Source organism: Rhodnius prolixus, unplaced genomic scaffold, assembly GCF_049639745.1.
Source record: "Rhodnius prolixus isolate KJV_2025 unplaced genomic scaffold, Rpr scaffold_5, whole genome shotgun sequence".
Classification (NCBI taxonomy): domain Eukaryota; kingdom Metazoa; phylum Arthropoda; class Insecta; order Hemiptera; family Reduviidae; genus Rhodnius; species Rhodnius prolixus.
The window spans coordinates 35,432,956-35,449,004 of NW_027411624.1; the positions used below are offsets into that span (position 1 = coordinate 35,432,956).

The window sequence follows — 16,049 nt, forward strand, 5'->3', positions numbered from 1 at the left end:
CAATAAGTTTGCCAAATTTAAGGGCAAATCTTTGGAACCTTTTTTGTCTTAAGAACCCCAAAAACATTAAAAAAAAAAATTGATCTAGTAAAGTGACGTCACCGGATGACTGATTTGAACTAAAACCTTTGATTAGGAGAACTCAATTGTGGTACTTCCGGAAATTGTTCTTTAATTAACCAACACCATTCATTTAGTAAAAACCAATATTTCATGGAATCTTAAAACGGATCATTCAGATAAAAACACAATTTAAAATCAAACTTGGCCGCATTAATTTCTCTTAAGTGATCTATTTAGTTAGTAAAGTAAAGGCTGACTGCAGAATTAATCCGTCAAAGACGTGGGTGATTGTAGGCCTATTAACTGCACGAGCCTGGCAGATGATAGCCTTTGCAGGTTCTGTGTCAGGAGGAGGAGGAGAAAACAGCACTGCACTGGTGTTGTGTCAGTGTGAGGAGCTCGTGTGGCTAAGAATGTTACTTCTCGGAGAGGAAAAACCAAGGCATGTGAGAGCTTTACCCAGGAGTCACTCTCCAGCATCAAGAGTCTGATTAAAAGGACAGGTCTGGAGGGTGAGCTTTAGAGTTGAGAGGAGCCACAATAGATCCAAAGGAGTCGCAGTGGCGTAGGCCCTAGTGTAATCTATCTATCTATCTAAGTAAAGTGAAAAAAGATCAATATAACAGTGACTCGAAAGAAAAATTGGAAAATCAATTAATTATACTTACATAAAAATTACGAAAATCGAGAAGATAATCAGAGTACATACCTGTAACAGAAGAAATAAAACGAAAATTAGAAATTATATAAAAGTAAAGAAATTGCTAATTTTTTCGATTGGGGGCTTAATGTCCAACTACCAATTAAGTGTTCGTGGACGGGGTTAGGGTGGGTGGAAGCTCCTACTTTTACTATAAAACAATTTTTGTCTAACAAATAAAATGTAGTCATAAGCGGGATTCGAACCGGGGATCTCCCACATACAAAGCCACACTCTTGACCAATAGACCAACACCCGCCTCTAAAAATTATACATTAATTTTTTGATTATGTACATTTATTTAATCATTTTATAAAAAATTATTGTTTTATTGTAATTTCTTTTTATTATCTTAACTTTGATGAGTAAATAATGAATTATTTCACAAGACAATTCGACTTAAATATCCATTAAAAAGTGAAGTAATTTCTATTTTTACCAACTGCCTTTACGTCCAACTACCAAATTAGGGGCCGTGGACAGAGGCGATTAGTAAAACATACTTTACTATAAATTTCTCGTAATAAATATTAAAAATAATACAAGGTCTAGAACGGAAATCGGGCCCACTAAACCAACAATACATCTCAGCATTGCGGGTCTAGCCTATAACTATTCGATTATCGTTTACTTCCGTGTTCAAGTATAAACTACATAATTCGTAATTATGGGGAATTAGAGCCGTTTTGATATGGAATGTAAACAATTAAGAAATAAATGTTTTAGGCTTTTACAACTGATTAGAAAAAAATGAGTTTAGAGTTTATTAGAAATAAGTAGGGTGAGATGGCCACCATTTTATTTGGAGGGTGCCTGTAAATTTTTGGTAAGGGCTAGGCGTACTTTATTATTATTTTTGGAAACCTCATACGCTCACAAAAACATAAGATAAGAAAAAAATTTCAGAAAAAATGCTGAGGGAAACATTTTTTTATTCTTACAAAAAAAAAATAGCAATTGGCCATCTATCCCCACTGGGTTGGGTGAGTTGGCCAGTGCAACTTGGGAGAGATGGCCACATATTGTAAATGAAATTGCGCTAGTAAAACGTAAAAATAACAGAAAAAATGAATGGTTACTTAATATTTACTTATTATTCTTCTTTTTAAATGCGCTTTTACTACAATTTTGGCAAGCGTATGCAAAAGAAGAGCAATTTTCGTGGAACCACTTCCGGCATATTATGCATTCCAACCAATCTTTTTTTCCTGGTCTCTTTGTAGCTTTCCTCATATCCTGTACATTCAGTTTCATCGATTTCTAAAATGGCATCACTTTCCTCTTAAAATTCGATTCCTGTTTCGTCCTCTTCATCGGAACTTGGGGAAGGTGAGCGTTTTATTTTTCGGACAATCCTTTCTTTCAGAATTGTCTCTTTGGGGATGGTATTAGTGCTGCACGAGAAACGAGACAAATCTCGGTCTCGGTCTCGGTCTCGGAGACTTGAGCAACCGAGACGGAGACCGAGATCGAGACATGATATATATCTCGTCGAGGAATCTCGGTCTCATCTCGGTTTTTCAAATATTAATTTTTAGCTACAAAATTATAAAATTGTGTTCTTTATTAATAAATAATCATTACGGGTATTTAATTAATTATTAAAAGATACGATTTTATTTATATGTTCAATATTACTACATCTATTTGACTTCGAATTACATAAGTAAAGTAAGCAAAGTAAAGTAATCGCCTATTTTTTCAGGCGGGGCTTTACGTCCAACTACCAATTAGGTGTCGCGGTCGGAGGCGACTAGCAAACATATTTTACTATAAATTTCTCGTATTAAACATTAAATAAAATCCAAGGCCTAAGACCGGGAATCGAACCCAGTACCACAATACACATTAGCTTCGCAGGTCTCGCACCGCTCGGCTACCGTGGCGGCCCCCTTCGAATTACATAATTTTTACATAAATTCACTAAATTTCACTATTCATATCATTCGTTCATTCAATTTCATAAATTTCACTATTAATAATCTAATACTTTGAACTTTGATTTATTTGAATTATATTTTAGAACTTTGGAATTAGTAAATTTGAAAAAAAAGACTATCTATGCACCTAAAAAATATTGCCACAAATTTTCGTTTTTAAGATACACTTTGCCCAAGCATTGATACATAAAAGAGCTTTTACTGAGTCAGAAGTTAGAGAAGATCTTCAATTGGTCATTATCATCGCAGCTTGCGAAAATAATCTTTCCGATGGCACTGAAGTTGCACAGATACTAAAAATATCTTTCGCCATTCTAGACAAATTTTTGAAGGAATTCTCAAGTGTTTTCCACCATTCTAAAATGTCAAAGTCTACTGGTGCTTGGTCTAATTTGGTGTAATTCATTATTTCTGTCTTCCATGCTTCGGTGATATTTGCTGATTTTTGAGCAAATGGTGCAAAAATATTGATGCAGTCGTCGTCGTCGTCAAAAGGTGAATCATCAGATTCTTTATCTTCACCAACAGCCATAACTAATGGAGCGGGAAGTTTGTTGGGAGGTGTATTTTTTATTTCACGAATCGACTTGTTATAGCAGGCAGATATGTTATTTTGGTATTTCATTTGGCGCGTTTTTAACATCTTTTTGAAATTATATAAAGATATGTAACAGTAATAGTAATATATGATGCATTGAAGTGTAAGTAGTTGTCTTCTTTTACACACATTTTCATTACCAATATATAAATTAAAATAATTATTAGAAAATAATAACATTTTTTGAAAAGATTATTAATAGCAAACCGCTTTTAATACTTAAACAAAAATTTAAAAAACCGAGACCGAGATATCTCGACGAGACCGAGACCGAGACCGAGATCGAGACTGCATAAAGTCTCGCCTCGTCTCGGTCTCGTGCAGCACTAGATGGTTTTTCTTGTTGGTTTGGATTTCTTTGCTACTCTGTTTTTCACAACAGCAATGTGCTCGAGTGAAGTTAATAAAGTGACAACAGACTTGGCTCGTTTTCATGCAGAGACGACAGTTTGGGTGTGGGGTTAATACGATCTCAAATTTTCTGCCGTATAATTTCCGCGGTTAGTGTTCTGTCTTTTATGCTGGGTTGGCATTTTCTCTGAAACTGAGCCAAACTATAACAAAAAAAGAGAGAAACATTTTAATGCAAATATTTGCAAAACAAAGGGTGCTCCCCAAATAGATCGGGTTGCTAGACACACAGCGTACCAATCAGTCAATCAAGATATATAGACAAAGTGGAAAAAAAAGAAAGAAGTCAACACCAATACTACACCATTGAGAGATCCTCAATTCGTCAGGCAAAAAAAAAAAAAAACGAAAATCGTTCCTAACACTAATACAATATGTCAACAAAATAAAATAAAATAAAATAAACCAAACCAGCAACAGAAACATCCAAATCAGAATAACAACATATCATAATCATACAATACCAACAAATAAGCGGGCAGAACAATCAAACTCATGCCCCGTAGATGTGGTGGTGGATAATGCCAATCGAGTCCACAATGATAGACTCCGCCAAGGCCTCCAACTCCCTCAGATCAATCCCTAGCTCCTGAAGGAAGCTGAAAGTCAGCTTAGGGATGACACCTCGGGCACCGAACCAGAGACCCCGAACCCGAAACTCTCGGTCACCGAAGTCATGGAACCTCTCTTTCAAGAAGGGGACACAACTCTCATATATACCTTTTTTTTCCAAGTCCACCTTCTCCGCCTGGTCCGGGTCATTGCTCTCGAATCTCACGGTCGGGTCGAGGACTAGGGCCGATCTGTCGCGGTCATGAAGGGCGACTATATCAGCATACCTCGTCGATCCCGCTGAGTCGATGCAATAAACTTCCTCAAAGCATGTATATCCTTTTTCCCTCAGGAGCCGAATTAGCTCGTGCTTGACCTTATGGTGGCGCCGAGTGATAAAATAATTGGCCATCTATCCCTACTGTTGTTATGGCCATCTGTCCCGAATGCTAGAGAGAGATGGCCAACATGATAAACATAACTCAACGCATACTTTTTGTCAGTTTTAGAAGGTAGGATTCATTAATGTATTCTGAAGTTTCCTAATATGTAAAAAACGACACTAAAATTTTGACAAATACATTCGCTGCAGCACGCAGTATGTAACTATCATAAAATTTTTTGTTGAGACGATAATGTTTTTATTCTCTGAGTTAATTAATAACGCTTTGACGCAGACTAAAATGAACTCACTGTAGTCAGACATGAAGGTTCATCACTTGAGAGGTCACGCAGCGCCGTCGGACGACATTTCGATTAAATTTCGGCTGTTGGCCATCTCTCCCGATTGGCCATCTCTCCCCACTTTACCCCACCTATATTATTTTTAACCGAGAATACAAGTTTCTATATAAAAATAAAAAGGGAGAATATTTTTAGACATTGAATGAGCAATTGAAGAAAGTTCGGAATTAGTCCAGCTGGGCGTTCGAATTCAATAAGTTTTACGTCGCCTTTAACAGGTGGTGGTGGTGCTTGGATTGAGTTATAATATGTTATATTATTAAGGAAGTAAATTACGTTGGTTTTTTTTATTGATTTCAAGTCGGAATAATATCTTTTATAAATAATATACGATGGGAGCATAACTGCGGTACCAGGTTTGCATAAACAGACCGAGGTCAGTGTGTGGACTCTGTTGGTCGTAACGAGGGGCTTTTCCACGAAAATGGGTTTGAAACAATGATGTATGTTACCACCACGGTTGTTCTCGTTACATATATAAATGAGGCCCTGGAAGGTGGGTATACGTGTTGCGGATATAAATATTAAATGTTTACGTATTATACGCCGATGATATTGTTATAATGACTGATCCCCCTCTCCTTACTGCAAAGAATAATAAATAATTTGTCTCTTTATTGTCAATATTGAAACTTATCAGTGAACCAAACCAAATCGTAAATAATGATTTTTAGAAATGGTGGGAGATTAGCGCGAAATGAACATTCGTCACATCTTGACAATGTGTCTTTTGGGACGAAGCAGTTAAGTGTGCCCCAATTTTTTGAGTATCTGAATGGTTTGGGATTGGACACAGCTCAATATGTTTTTGTCTATGCGCAGATAGATACAGGAAGTTTATGGTTGATGAGTTTAATTATTAGGTTCTTCTTTTAAAATTTATTTTATTATTTGTTCTGAATCTCAAGTTGGAAATTTTTAGTTAGGTGCTACTCTGATTTATGTTCTTTCGTATTGTAATTTTTTCATATTACTCTTAGGTTATTGGCGCCCAGAACTTTTTTCAGTGCACTGCTGGCCTCCGGGCAGTGATCACTCGTTACAGACAACACTGTCCATCACCGGACAGTGAGCTGTAAGAAGCTCACTAGGAAGAGAAAATCTAAGGGTCAGCAGCTGGATTCGAACCCGGGACCTCCGCGTGGGAGTCCAGTATGCTAACCTCATAGCTAATCCCTTCCATCCATTATCATTATTATTATTATAGCAAACATATCAGTGCAGAGAATATTGGACTCTAGAGGGTCCCATATGTTCGTCCTCGTAGTACATCACACGTGAGCACCTATTGTTCATGAATATGTTTCAAAATGGACGGTATTTAAGATTTTAATTAATTTGTTCTCAAGTTGAATATCTATTCAAATTTTGGAACTATAAAACAAAATAAAATACGAGCAATTTTAATAGAGATTCAACTTGAAATTGGGTGTCTTTTTTTTTGGCATCGGTAGCACCCATACAACCAGCATATCATCTACTTGTAAATAAATACCAAAAATGTAGATTTAAACCTTCATATTTTTATAAATTATCCATTAGTACCAAAAATCTGTTAAATTTTAATGCCTGTTTCTACTATAAAACTGTATAATATTTCACACTCCATGATGATGTGCTCAGCACTGTTCACCTCATGGCATCTCTCGCACAAGTCAGTATTAACCTTCCCGATTCTATATAAATACCCACCGCAAATAGCATGGTTTGAACGTAACCGGCATATACTGCTAATAAATCTCCTGTTAGAGTACTCTAAATTTCGAAACCATGGTTTTACTCTTACCTATGACCGGATTATATTGTTTGTAAAATGAACCTTTTTCGTTTGCGTACATCTATCGCCAACTCCTCTCCACCCGCTCTTTGTCGGCTCAGTGGTGTTAACGTCCTCGTTAGTAAGTCTGTAGTATGTAGTCTGTCCATCCACTGTGGCTTCCCTGACCAGATCGTCCACCTTCTCATTGTGCAATATTACAACAACATGACTTCTGATCCAGACAAACTTCACCATCCTATCTGCGGCTACTATTTCTCTATTCAACTCTAGAATTTCCACCAGTAAATGAGAAAATTTAAAATTTTGCAGTTTCTGTAGTTAACTATTGCTGTCTGTGTAAATTACGGTTTTTTTGTGGTTAAGTGTGTTGATATTCCTCAATGCCTCTTTTATAGCGTACAGTTCCGCGCTGTGTACCGTACATTGTGGTGCAAATTTGAATTTAGCCCCATATTCTAATTGAGGATCACAGAACGCAGCTCCAGTACGACCATCTAATTTACGAGGGTCGTTTGAAAAGTCCGTGCAAAAATAAAAACTACTTAATTTTTTGGGGTAAACCTTTTTTATTTTTCAACATAGTCTCCTTTTAGGCTTATACACTTCGTCCAACGCTGCTCTAGTTTGTTGATCCCTTCCGAATAATAGGATTTGTCCAAGTCTGAAAAATAGCCATTCGTTTCTGCAATCACCTCCTCGTTTGAATAAAATCTTTTTCCCGCCAGCCATTTCTTCATATTAGGGAACAAATAGTAGTCCGAGGGAGCCAAGTCTGGAGAATAGGGGGGATGTGAAACGAGTTGGAACCCTATTTCCATTAATTTTGCGACCACAACTGCTGAGGTGTGAGCTGGTGCGTTGTCGTGATGGAAAAGGACTTTTTTGTGGGCCAATCATGGGCGTTTTTCTTGCAGCTCGGTTTTCAAACGGTCAAATAACGATGAATAATATGCACCTGTAATAGTTTTACCCTTTTCCAGATAGTCGATGAGGATTATTCCTTGCGAATCCCAAAAGACAGTCGCCATAATCTTTCCGGCCGAAGGAACGGTCTTCGCCTTTTTTGGCGCAGATTCCCCCTTGGTAACCCATTGTTTAGATTGTTCTTTGGTCTCAGGAGTGTAGTGATGTATCCATGTTTCATCCACAGTGACGAAACGACGCTTAAAGTCCTGCGGATTCTTCTGGAACAGCTGCAAACCGTCCTTGCAACACTTCACACGATTTCGTTTTTGGTCAAGCGTGAGCAATCGCGGCACCCATCTTGCGGATAGCTTTGTCATGTCCAAATGTTGATGCAAAATATTATGTACCCGTTCATTCGAGATGCCCACAGCACTAGCAATCTCACGCACCTTCACTCTTCTGTCATCCATCACCATATCATGGATTTTATCAATGATTTCTGGAGTAGTAACCTCAACAGGGCGTCCAGAACGTTCAGCGTCACTTGTGCCCATATGGCCATTCCGAAAATTTTGAAACCACTTATAAACTGTTCTAATCGAAGGTGCAGAGTCACCATAATGTTTATCAAGCTTCTCTTTAGTCTCCTCAGGCGTTTTGCCTTTCATAAAGTAGTGTTTAATCAACACACGAAATTCTTTTTCGTCCATTTTTTGAAAATCACTCGACTTCCTCGATTCAAACGAATGCCAAACACAAAGAAATAGATCGATCTGGCTGAAACTTGGTGTGTGTTCTTCCAAGAGATGCTACTAACTAAACATAACCTCGATACGCGCCACTAGTGCTATCTCTCTAACTTTGCACGGACTTTTCAAACGACCCTCGTAGAACCGTCTGTGTACAGAGTGTAAAAATCAGAGTGTTTTTCATAATTGGCATTAAATATTATTTTTGAAACGTAAGATGGGTTATCTCTATTATCGAGTAGAAATTCGATATTGAGATTACTGTATTTTGTTTTATATATTGGAGCTATTTCGCTACTGTACATCTAAGCACAAATATGTGATAATTCTGTAAAACTATTTACCAACAAGGGTGATATTTTCTTCTGCCAATAATTAGCAGAGATGACCTTTACCGATAGCTGGCAAAGTTTACCGCATATTGGACTTGATTTGGACATTAATTTGATCTAGGTGTCTATTACCTAATAACCAGATTTCCAAATATAATGTTGGAGAATGAAATTCAAAGATTCTATCTATAGTAAACAAACTGCAGTCTCAACAAGAGCTGAGTTAACCAAGTGTTCTCAGCTGTGTACAGATAGAATGAGAGATAGGCTAATAAAAATCCATTAAAAAACATGTACATTATCAATTAAATAGATTGCTCTCTAAGTAGGCTAACATTATCAACAGGCCTATAAAAACATGTCTGCCAAGTTAGTAAATAATTAACTAGAATCGATAACAGAACTCTAGTCATGTATTGTTGCTGAAGAAGATGAAGCGTTGGTTTAAGTAAGAAAACAGAAACTAGAGTTAAGGATAACAAGTGTCTCTTACAGACCACATACTTGAGTACATATTTAGAAATAATAAATTGTAAAAACTAGTTACCAAATACAGATGGAAGAGATAACGGTCCAGAAAACGTAGCGGATAGCAGAGTGTGTACAGTCCTGGAGGAATGTTGAATAATCATTGGGAAGAAAGGAGTGTACTGCGAGCGGGGTAAGTCAAGTAAACTTGACTAGGTCTCTAGGTATTGGCTACCGGTTTAACAGCTTCGTAAAGCACTTTCGGAGTAACAACTATATGAACTAGGTTCCATCTGTTTCATTTTCAGATTTATTTTATTCTTTTATTTATCTCTTTTTGCTCATCAAAAAAACAGAAATAAGTGTCCCTTACTAATTTTTTTTTTCTTTTTTTTGCGTTTATTGTGCTACAATAAACGGGTTGGCGCTATAAGTAACAATGATAACAGTGAACAGTAGAAGTAATTGAGTGGAGAAGTTACTCAGTGGTAACACTCCAAAATATTAGGCTATTAGTCGCTCTCTTCACTTGAGAGGAGATCACGAGGCCACTGTCTCTTCTTAAGGCGTCTTGTCGGTTTGTCAGGAAGAGTTCTAAAAGAAAGATTTTTTGGCTAGAGGATTTATATGAGATTGCTGGCTGAAGTGGTGTTTTCTGAATCGTGTTTTAGCAACTTGGGTGACAAAAGGAACGTTAAGGTCAGTGTGTATAGTCAGGTTAGAGACATAAAATGGAGCGTTTACGATAGTTCGAAGTATTTTAGATTGTAGCGATTGAATCCTTTGGAGATTGGAGCGTTTGGTTGAACCCCACAGCTCTATTCCATACGCCCAGATGGGTTTCAAAATAGAAGTATAAATCAGTCTTTTGTTGTCCAGAGAAAGTTTTGATCTATCGTCTGTCTTTTAAGTAGTCGATAGCGTCTGTTTAGTTCTGTTCTTTCTAAGTCTAATGTGGGGGTTCCTAGAAAGTCTTCACTCTAAGTAAAGCCCAAGGTAGCGGACAACGTTCACTACTGGTAGAGGAGTTAGGTTATAGAAGACTGGAGGAAGAGTAATGCGAGTGAAGAGTGAAGGTGATGTTTTGCGACTTAGTTTCATTAAGCTTTATAGCCCATTTCTTGAACCACTGTTCTAATGAGGAGAGATAAGATTGCAGATTTCTCTGAGCTATTACAGGATCATGATTAGTAGACAGTAAGGTGGTGTCGTCTGCGTATGTTATTAAATTTACAAACAAAAAAGAATTTTTTCCCCCACTGAGTACAATGAGTTTTGAAACACTTTAAAAATTAAGACTGTCAATTAGCGATATCAGTAAGACATATTGGATGACACTCATCGTTAACGATCTATCAAGATGTATCGTGTTTATTTATTTTTTGAGGAATCTTTGAGCTTAGATCAGTTTATAAATATAAAATGTTTCAGCCAACGTTTCAAACTATTGCACAACTATAGTAAGTAACATTCTGTAACTTCACATAATCAAAAGTTTCACTCAATCTCTTTTTATTTTTTTGTAGCCCTGAAGATGAACTAAATATATAGTTCGAAACGTTGGCGTAAAGATTTTTTTAAAATTATAACTTACCTAAACTCAACATTCCTCAAGAAATAACATCTCATCAGGGATTGATCAAGAAGTGCTACTATCTTCCGCACAGTGTTTAGATCGCTAGAACTTCGTTCGCTAATCGATTGAGCCCTACCATGCCATCAGACTAGGTTTGATGTTGTCTACAGTTTCTTTAAAATTAAACGATTCCACTAAGTGAAATAATGATGCAACTTGCTGTTATTTTTCAAGACTTGCATCTAGGATCCAGTATTTGTCTGTGGCCGAAAACTGTGAGAAAGAAATTATTTGGAAAATGGAAAGAAAAACTGCTACAATGAACAAGGTAGCGATGACGGAATCACTTTAAGAAGTTTTTCATAGTTTTATTATGTTATCTAGCAAGGCCTGAAAAGATACTATTCTAATTATAGTTTTCCATTATTCGAGACAAATTTAAATTAAAAAAAATGGCTTACAATTTCCAGCACTCTGTTAGAATTTCTAGAAAGGTGATACGCGAGAAAGCTTAGCCAATCAGATCTGTAATTCTATTTAGAAAGTACTTAACCAAAATTAGGACTCTTTTAGATGATAAGTACAAAAATGTTAATTATCTATAAAAACACCAAAATATGTTTATTGTGGTCAACTTGAGCATTTCTCTCTGAACATAGTAAACCATAATAGAAGTTATTGGAAAGATTTTTAGTTAACTTTCATTGATAATGTACGTAAACAGTTAAGAAAGAGCAATATGGTGTCTTTATCATCAGATCTCAATGTGACAGTATAAACTATTATGTAAATTCCTCTCTAATAACTGCATTTATTAATCTATACAAAGGCATATTGGCACCACAATGTGGTCAATCAATATAAAATATCGATTGCTAATTGAGCGGCTGTTGAAAGTGATATGGGAAGGGCAGATCCGAAAACATTTACAGGAATTCTTTTTCGTCTTTCGAACATTGAAATTTTTAATCTTCAAAAAATAAGAAAACATGCATCTATTAATTTAATCTGCAAATAAATCTATACAAAAAATAGTGATAATAGATAGTTTATTGGAGGTGTTACAAGTAATACTTTTAACTTGCAAAGTTTATCAACTCACGGAAAACACTGATAAATGACGAATAAAACACATCCTCTCTATCTGCATTGAGTAACCAAGTCGATTCAAAAAGATGAAAAAGAAGCGTTACATCAAAGTAGTATTTGCCTAGTTTTATAAGTGGCCAGTCAATCCAAAGATTGGTTCAGTGTAACATAAAGTGAAATTTACTATAATGTATGCATAAGACTAAAACAATTTCTCACAAATTAATTGAGCAATGGAGCCTTACGTGAGATCTTTCTAATCCAGAAATGTACAAAACGAAGTTTCACCAGACTGGACCTAGCAAAGGTGAAAAAGAAGTTGCTCGAACTACTTACTTCACCAACATGGAGATGTGCAGTTCATAAATATAGGTTACATGTAATGCAGTAAAAAATAGTTAAATACGTATGAGTGTAAGATAGAACTATATAGGTCTAGTGAGTCATCAACTTAGTTAAATACTAGTGTAAGATAGTCCTGTATAAGTCTAGTAAGTTACCCACATGGTTCAATGTGAGTGTAGTAAGGTAGTCCTATGCAGGTCTTAAGAGTCATCCATATGGTTAAATATGAGTGTAAGATAGTTCTATATAATTCTAGTGAGTCGTCAACATGGTTAAATATGAATGTAGGATGGTCAGATATAAGTCTAGTGAGTCGTCGACATGGTTAAATATGAGTGTAAAGTGGTTCTATATAAGTCTAGTGAGTCGTCGACATGGTTAAATATGAGTGTAAGGTGGTCATATATAAGTCTAGTGAGTCGTAAACATGGTTAAATATGAGTGTAAAGTGGTTCTATATAAGTCTAGTGAGTCGTCGACATGGTTAAATATGAGTGTAAGGTGGTCATATATGTCTAGTGAGTCGTAAACATGGTTAAATATGAGTGTAAAGTGGTTCTATATAAGTCTAGTGAGTTGTGAGCATGGATAAATATGAGTTTAGAATTTGCATTTATGTTTACAGAAATCGCCGCAAGAGTTCTCCACCGGATGGAATGTAAAGTTAGCTTACAGCCCATTTAATGGCGGCTCTCATGCCTATTTCTCTATTATCTATTTCTTGATTAAACAATACAAATTTTGAAGTTTTTTGTTTCTGTTAACGATAATTGTGTAAAAAAGTACTATTAAAACAAGTATTATTCCAAAAGAAATATTATTTATCGTATATTTAAAGAGAATTTTTTTTCTTGCTTAAATCAAAAGTTTATCAAATACCTATGGGAGAAATGTGGAGAAAAAATTTTTAAATTAGTTATTTCATTGATTTTAAAGCAGTAGCCAATCACAAGGCAGTACGGTTGCAGACGGTGGGCGGGTCATGCCCACCTCTAGTGTAGCCACGCCCCGTCCAATAGAAACCAGTTATGGGCTGGTCACAGCTTACTAACAATGGTGCTGCAATACTTTTCACTTATTTTTCTAAATCTGTTATTATTTTCTCATATTTTATTAACTTTTTTTGTGATTTTAGAAATAATATTAATCTTACGAAGATATTGAGAAAAAATGCTTACAAATTATTTGAAAAAAAATATCAATCTCAATTTTCAAGAGATTTTTCATTAAGTTAAGATGGTTTTCGAATAGTTTTCGCTAATATTAAATAGTTTCACTTCACTTTCTCATGAAAAGAATCTCGTATGAACACTCGCATGACTTTTTCTAACTATAATTTACGAATATAATTGAATGTTATTGTAACTTAGTATTGCTTTTAAAAAAGAGAAAAAAGATCAATTTAATAATAATGTTGATAGAATGAGGACACATTCCCTCTCAACCAAACTATTAATTAAGACAAAGTAACAAGCCAAACTGACATTTAGGCTTAAACAAGCCATTAGATCAACTTAAAATGAATCCATTTGGCTAATTCATAGTAAAGCCTTTCTTTAAAATTACATTTCCGGTGAATTGTTGGAAGATTGGTTAGAAATTTAATAATCAAAATACTTAAAAGTTAAGAAAACCTCAAAATACCTAAAATGGAAGTTTAGAAAACCTTTTTAAAGTATGCTCGTGAAGTCATAGTCTTAAAGAATTAATCGAAAATGTTTTTTGTCGGAGATACTCTCAGTAAGGTGGCCCTCGCCAAAACATGGTCCGAACCACATTAGTTGTAAAGTCATATAGTGAGTGATTAAATCGATTTGTTTAACGATTAAATTTGAAATTTAGTTCACTAATTAATTGTGATATAATTAGAAAGTAGGATTAATTTCGCCGATTAAATTCTGATTAAAATTAAAACAAAATCAATCAATTGTGTTCGGTCGCGGCCGAGGACCCTCGGCCAGTTTGGCTAACTTCCGACTCCCGCGGCTCAGTCTCGCGCCCGCGCGCGTACTAATGTACACATCCGCCTTAATTTCCTTCTTTCTACATATTTCTTATCACACATATTCTCAGAGCTCAACACACACACACACACACTTACATAAACATATACACCCGCTTCCGCTCCACAGCTTCCTTTCCTCTCATCGCTTCTCAGGCAGCTTATCAACATACTTCACGCACATCGCTCCTTGCAAAGGGTAAGTACCTTCCCCTTTTCTTCTACTTCCTTTTATTTTTATTTTTTCTATTCTTATTTGTTTACTATTATTTCGTGCAGCGCCCACTTGGGCATTTGGGTATAGGCGTACTCGCGCGCCTACAAATTGTATTTTTCATTAGTGCTCATTTATGGTAAAGTTAACATGTGAAACAGTGTAGTGCTGCTATCTACCGCCAAACCGATAAACTAAAGAGAAAGGAACGCACGAAAGAGGGGGCAAGCTGGAAAGATCACTGACAGACAAATGGTTACTTAACAAAAATGTAAGACCGAACTGATGAAAGTACCAATACCAGATCCGTACAAGTAATCATGCATCTGCTGTCTGGCATGTCTTGAACTGGAAGATTGCTGTTGAAGAAGACAGAAGGAGAGAAAACGTGGCATGCCGCCATTTCTATGGATTCAATTTGATTGAAAGTATTTTCAAATTCCAATTTTGAATTAATTAATAAATAATAATTGTTCTGATAAATAAATTAAGTTTCTGATTATGTTAGAAGCATATATATTTGCCCGTCTCCATCTACTTATCAACCTCAGTTTGAACCGGGGAACAAAAATGAATAGCTTTTCCATGGCAGCTTATACACGGAAAACGAGGAAAGAACGCTTTTATTCAATCACCGATAATTGGACAGATATTTTCCTTAGCAGAAAACCATGGTCCCCCCACAATATACTTATATACGTATAGATATAAATAAATAATAATAAAAAAAGAAAAAGAAGAATATATTGTCCAAGCTGAGAATGTGGAACTGTCCGTGACAAAACGTAAATCATTTCATAGAATAGATGTCCTTCGTACTAACACACAGAGTTTACAGATAATATATGAGCCTAAAAAGTGGTTGTATTGATAGATGCGATCGAATAATAACAGAATATCGAGAACAATAGGGAACTTTTTGTTGCAAAAATCGATATAACAGGAAATAATTGTTATTATTTTTTTTTTAACTAATTGAATAGCATAATGAGGTATGTGTATTTAGCTATGAAAGGAGTATAGCCTAGATAGGCTATTTCTTAGCGCTTCATTATAAAATTCTCAATATTCTTTTTCAATTTGTTTCTATGGGGACCTAACAAAACAATATTAAAGTTTCATTCGGGATAAATAATTTATTCTACTTTAGCACTAATACCTGGATAAACAAAATCAATTTTGTTCTGGATGAAAACAAAGCAAGAACCAATCTAAAAATGTGAGCATGTTAAATTTGTTTTCGTTGAATGTTTTGTGTCAGCTGATGGCCATGAATTGATTTAAAAAAAAAAAAAGTAATTGATGAATCTCTAGGACAAATGATATATGATGATTCTCTAGGTGTGAAGGACAAAAAATTGACAAAAAATAAGAATTTTAGTCAAAACATTTATTGTGTAAAAAGAAAATATGGTAGTCATTGAAAGGTTGACTTTATAAAACTGTCTTAATAATGCTGCCAGAACTGCTTTGCAGTAATGCGGGTTAGAATAGCAGATAAAGTGAAAGGCGTTTTATATGTACTTTTAGTTTTTTAAAGGCTATACTGGTTTGAGTTGTTCATAGTTATTTAATTGAGG

At 35.6% G+C, this 16,049-nt stretch overlaps 1 protein-coding gene across 6 annotated transcripts in view; it reads right to left on the bottom strand.

Moving 5' to 3' along the window:
- The window catches only part of exp (expansion), a 384,871-nt gene that overhangs the window by 241,329 nt on the left and 127,493 nt on the right, over positions 1 to 16,049 (bottom strand). The gene's annotated exons all lie outside the window — the stretch shown is intronic.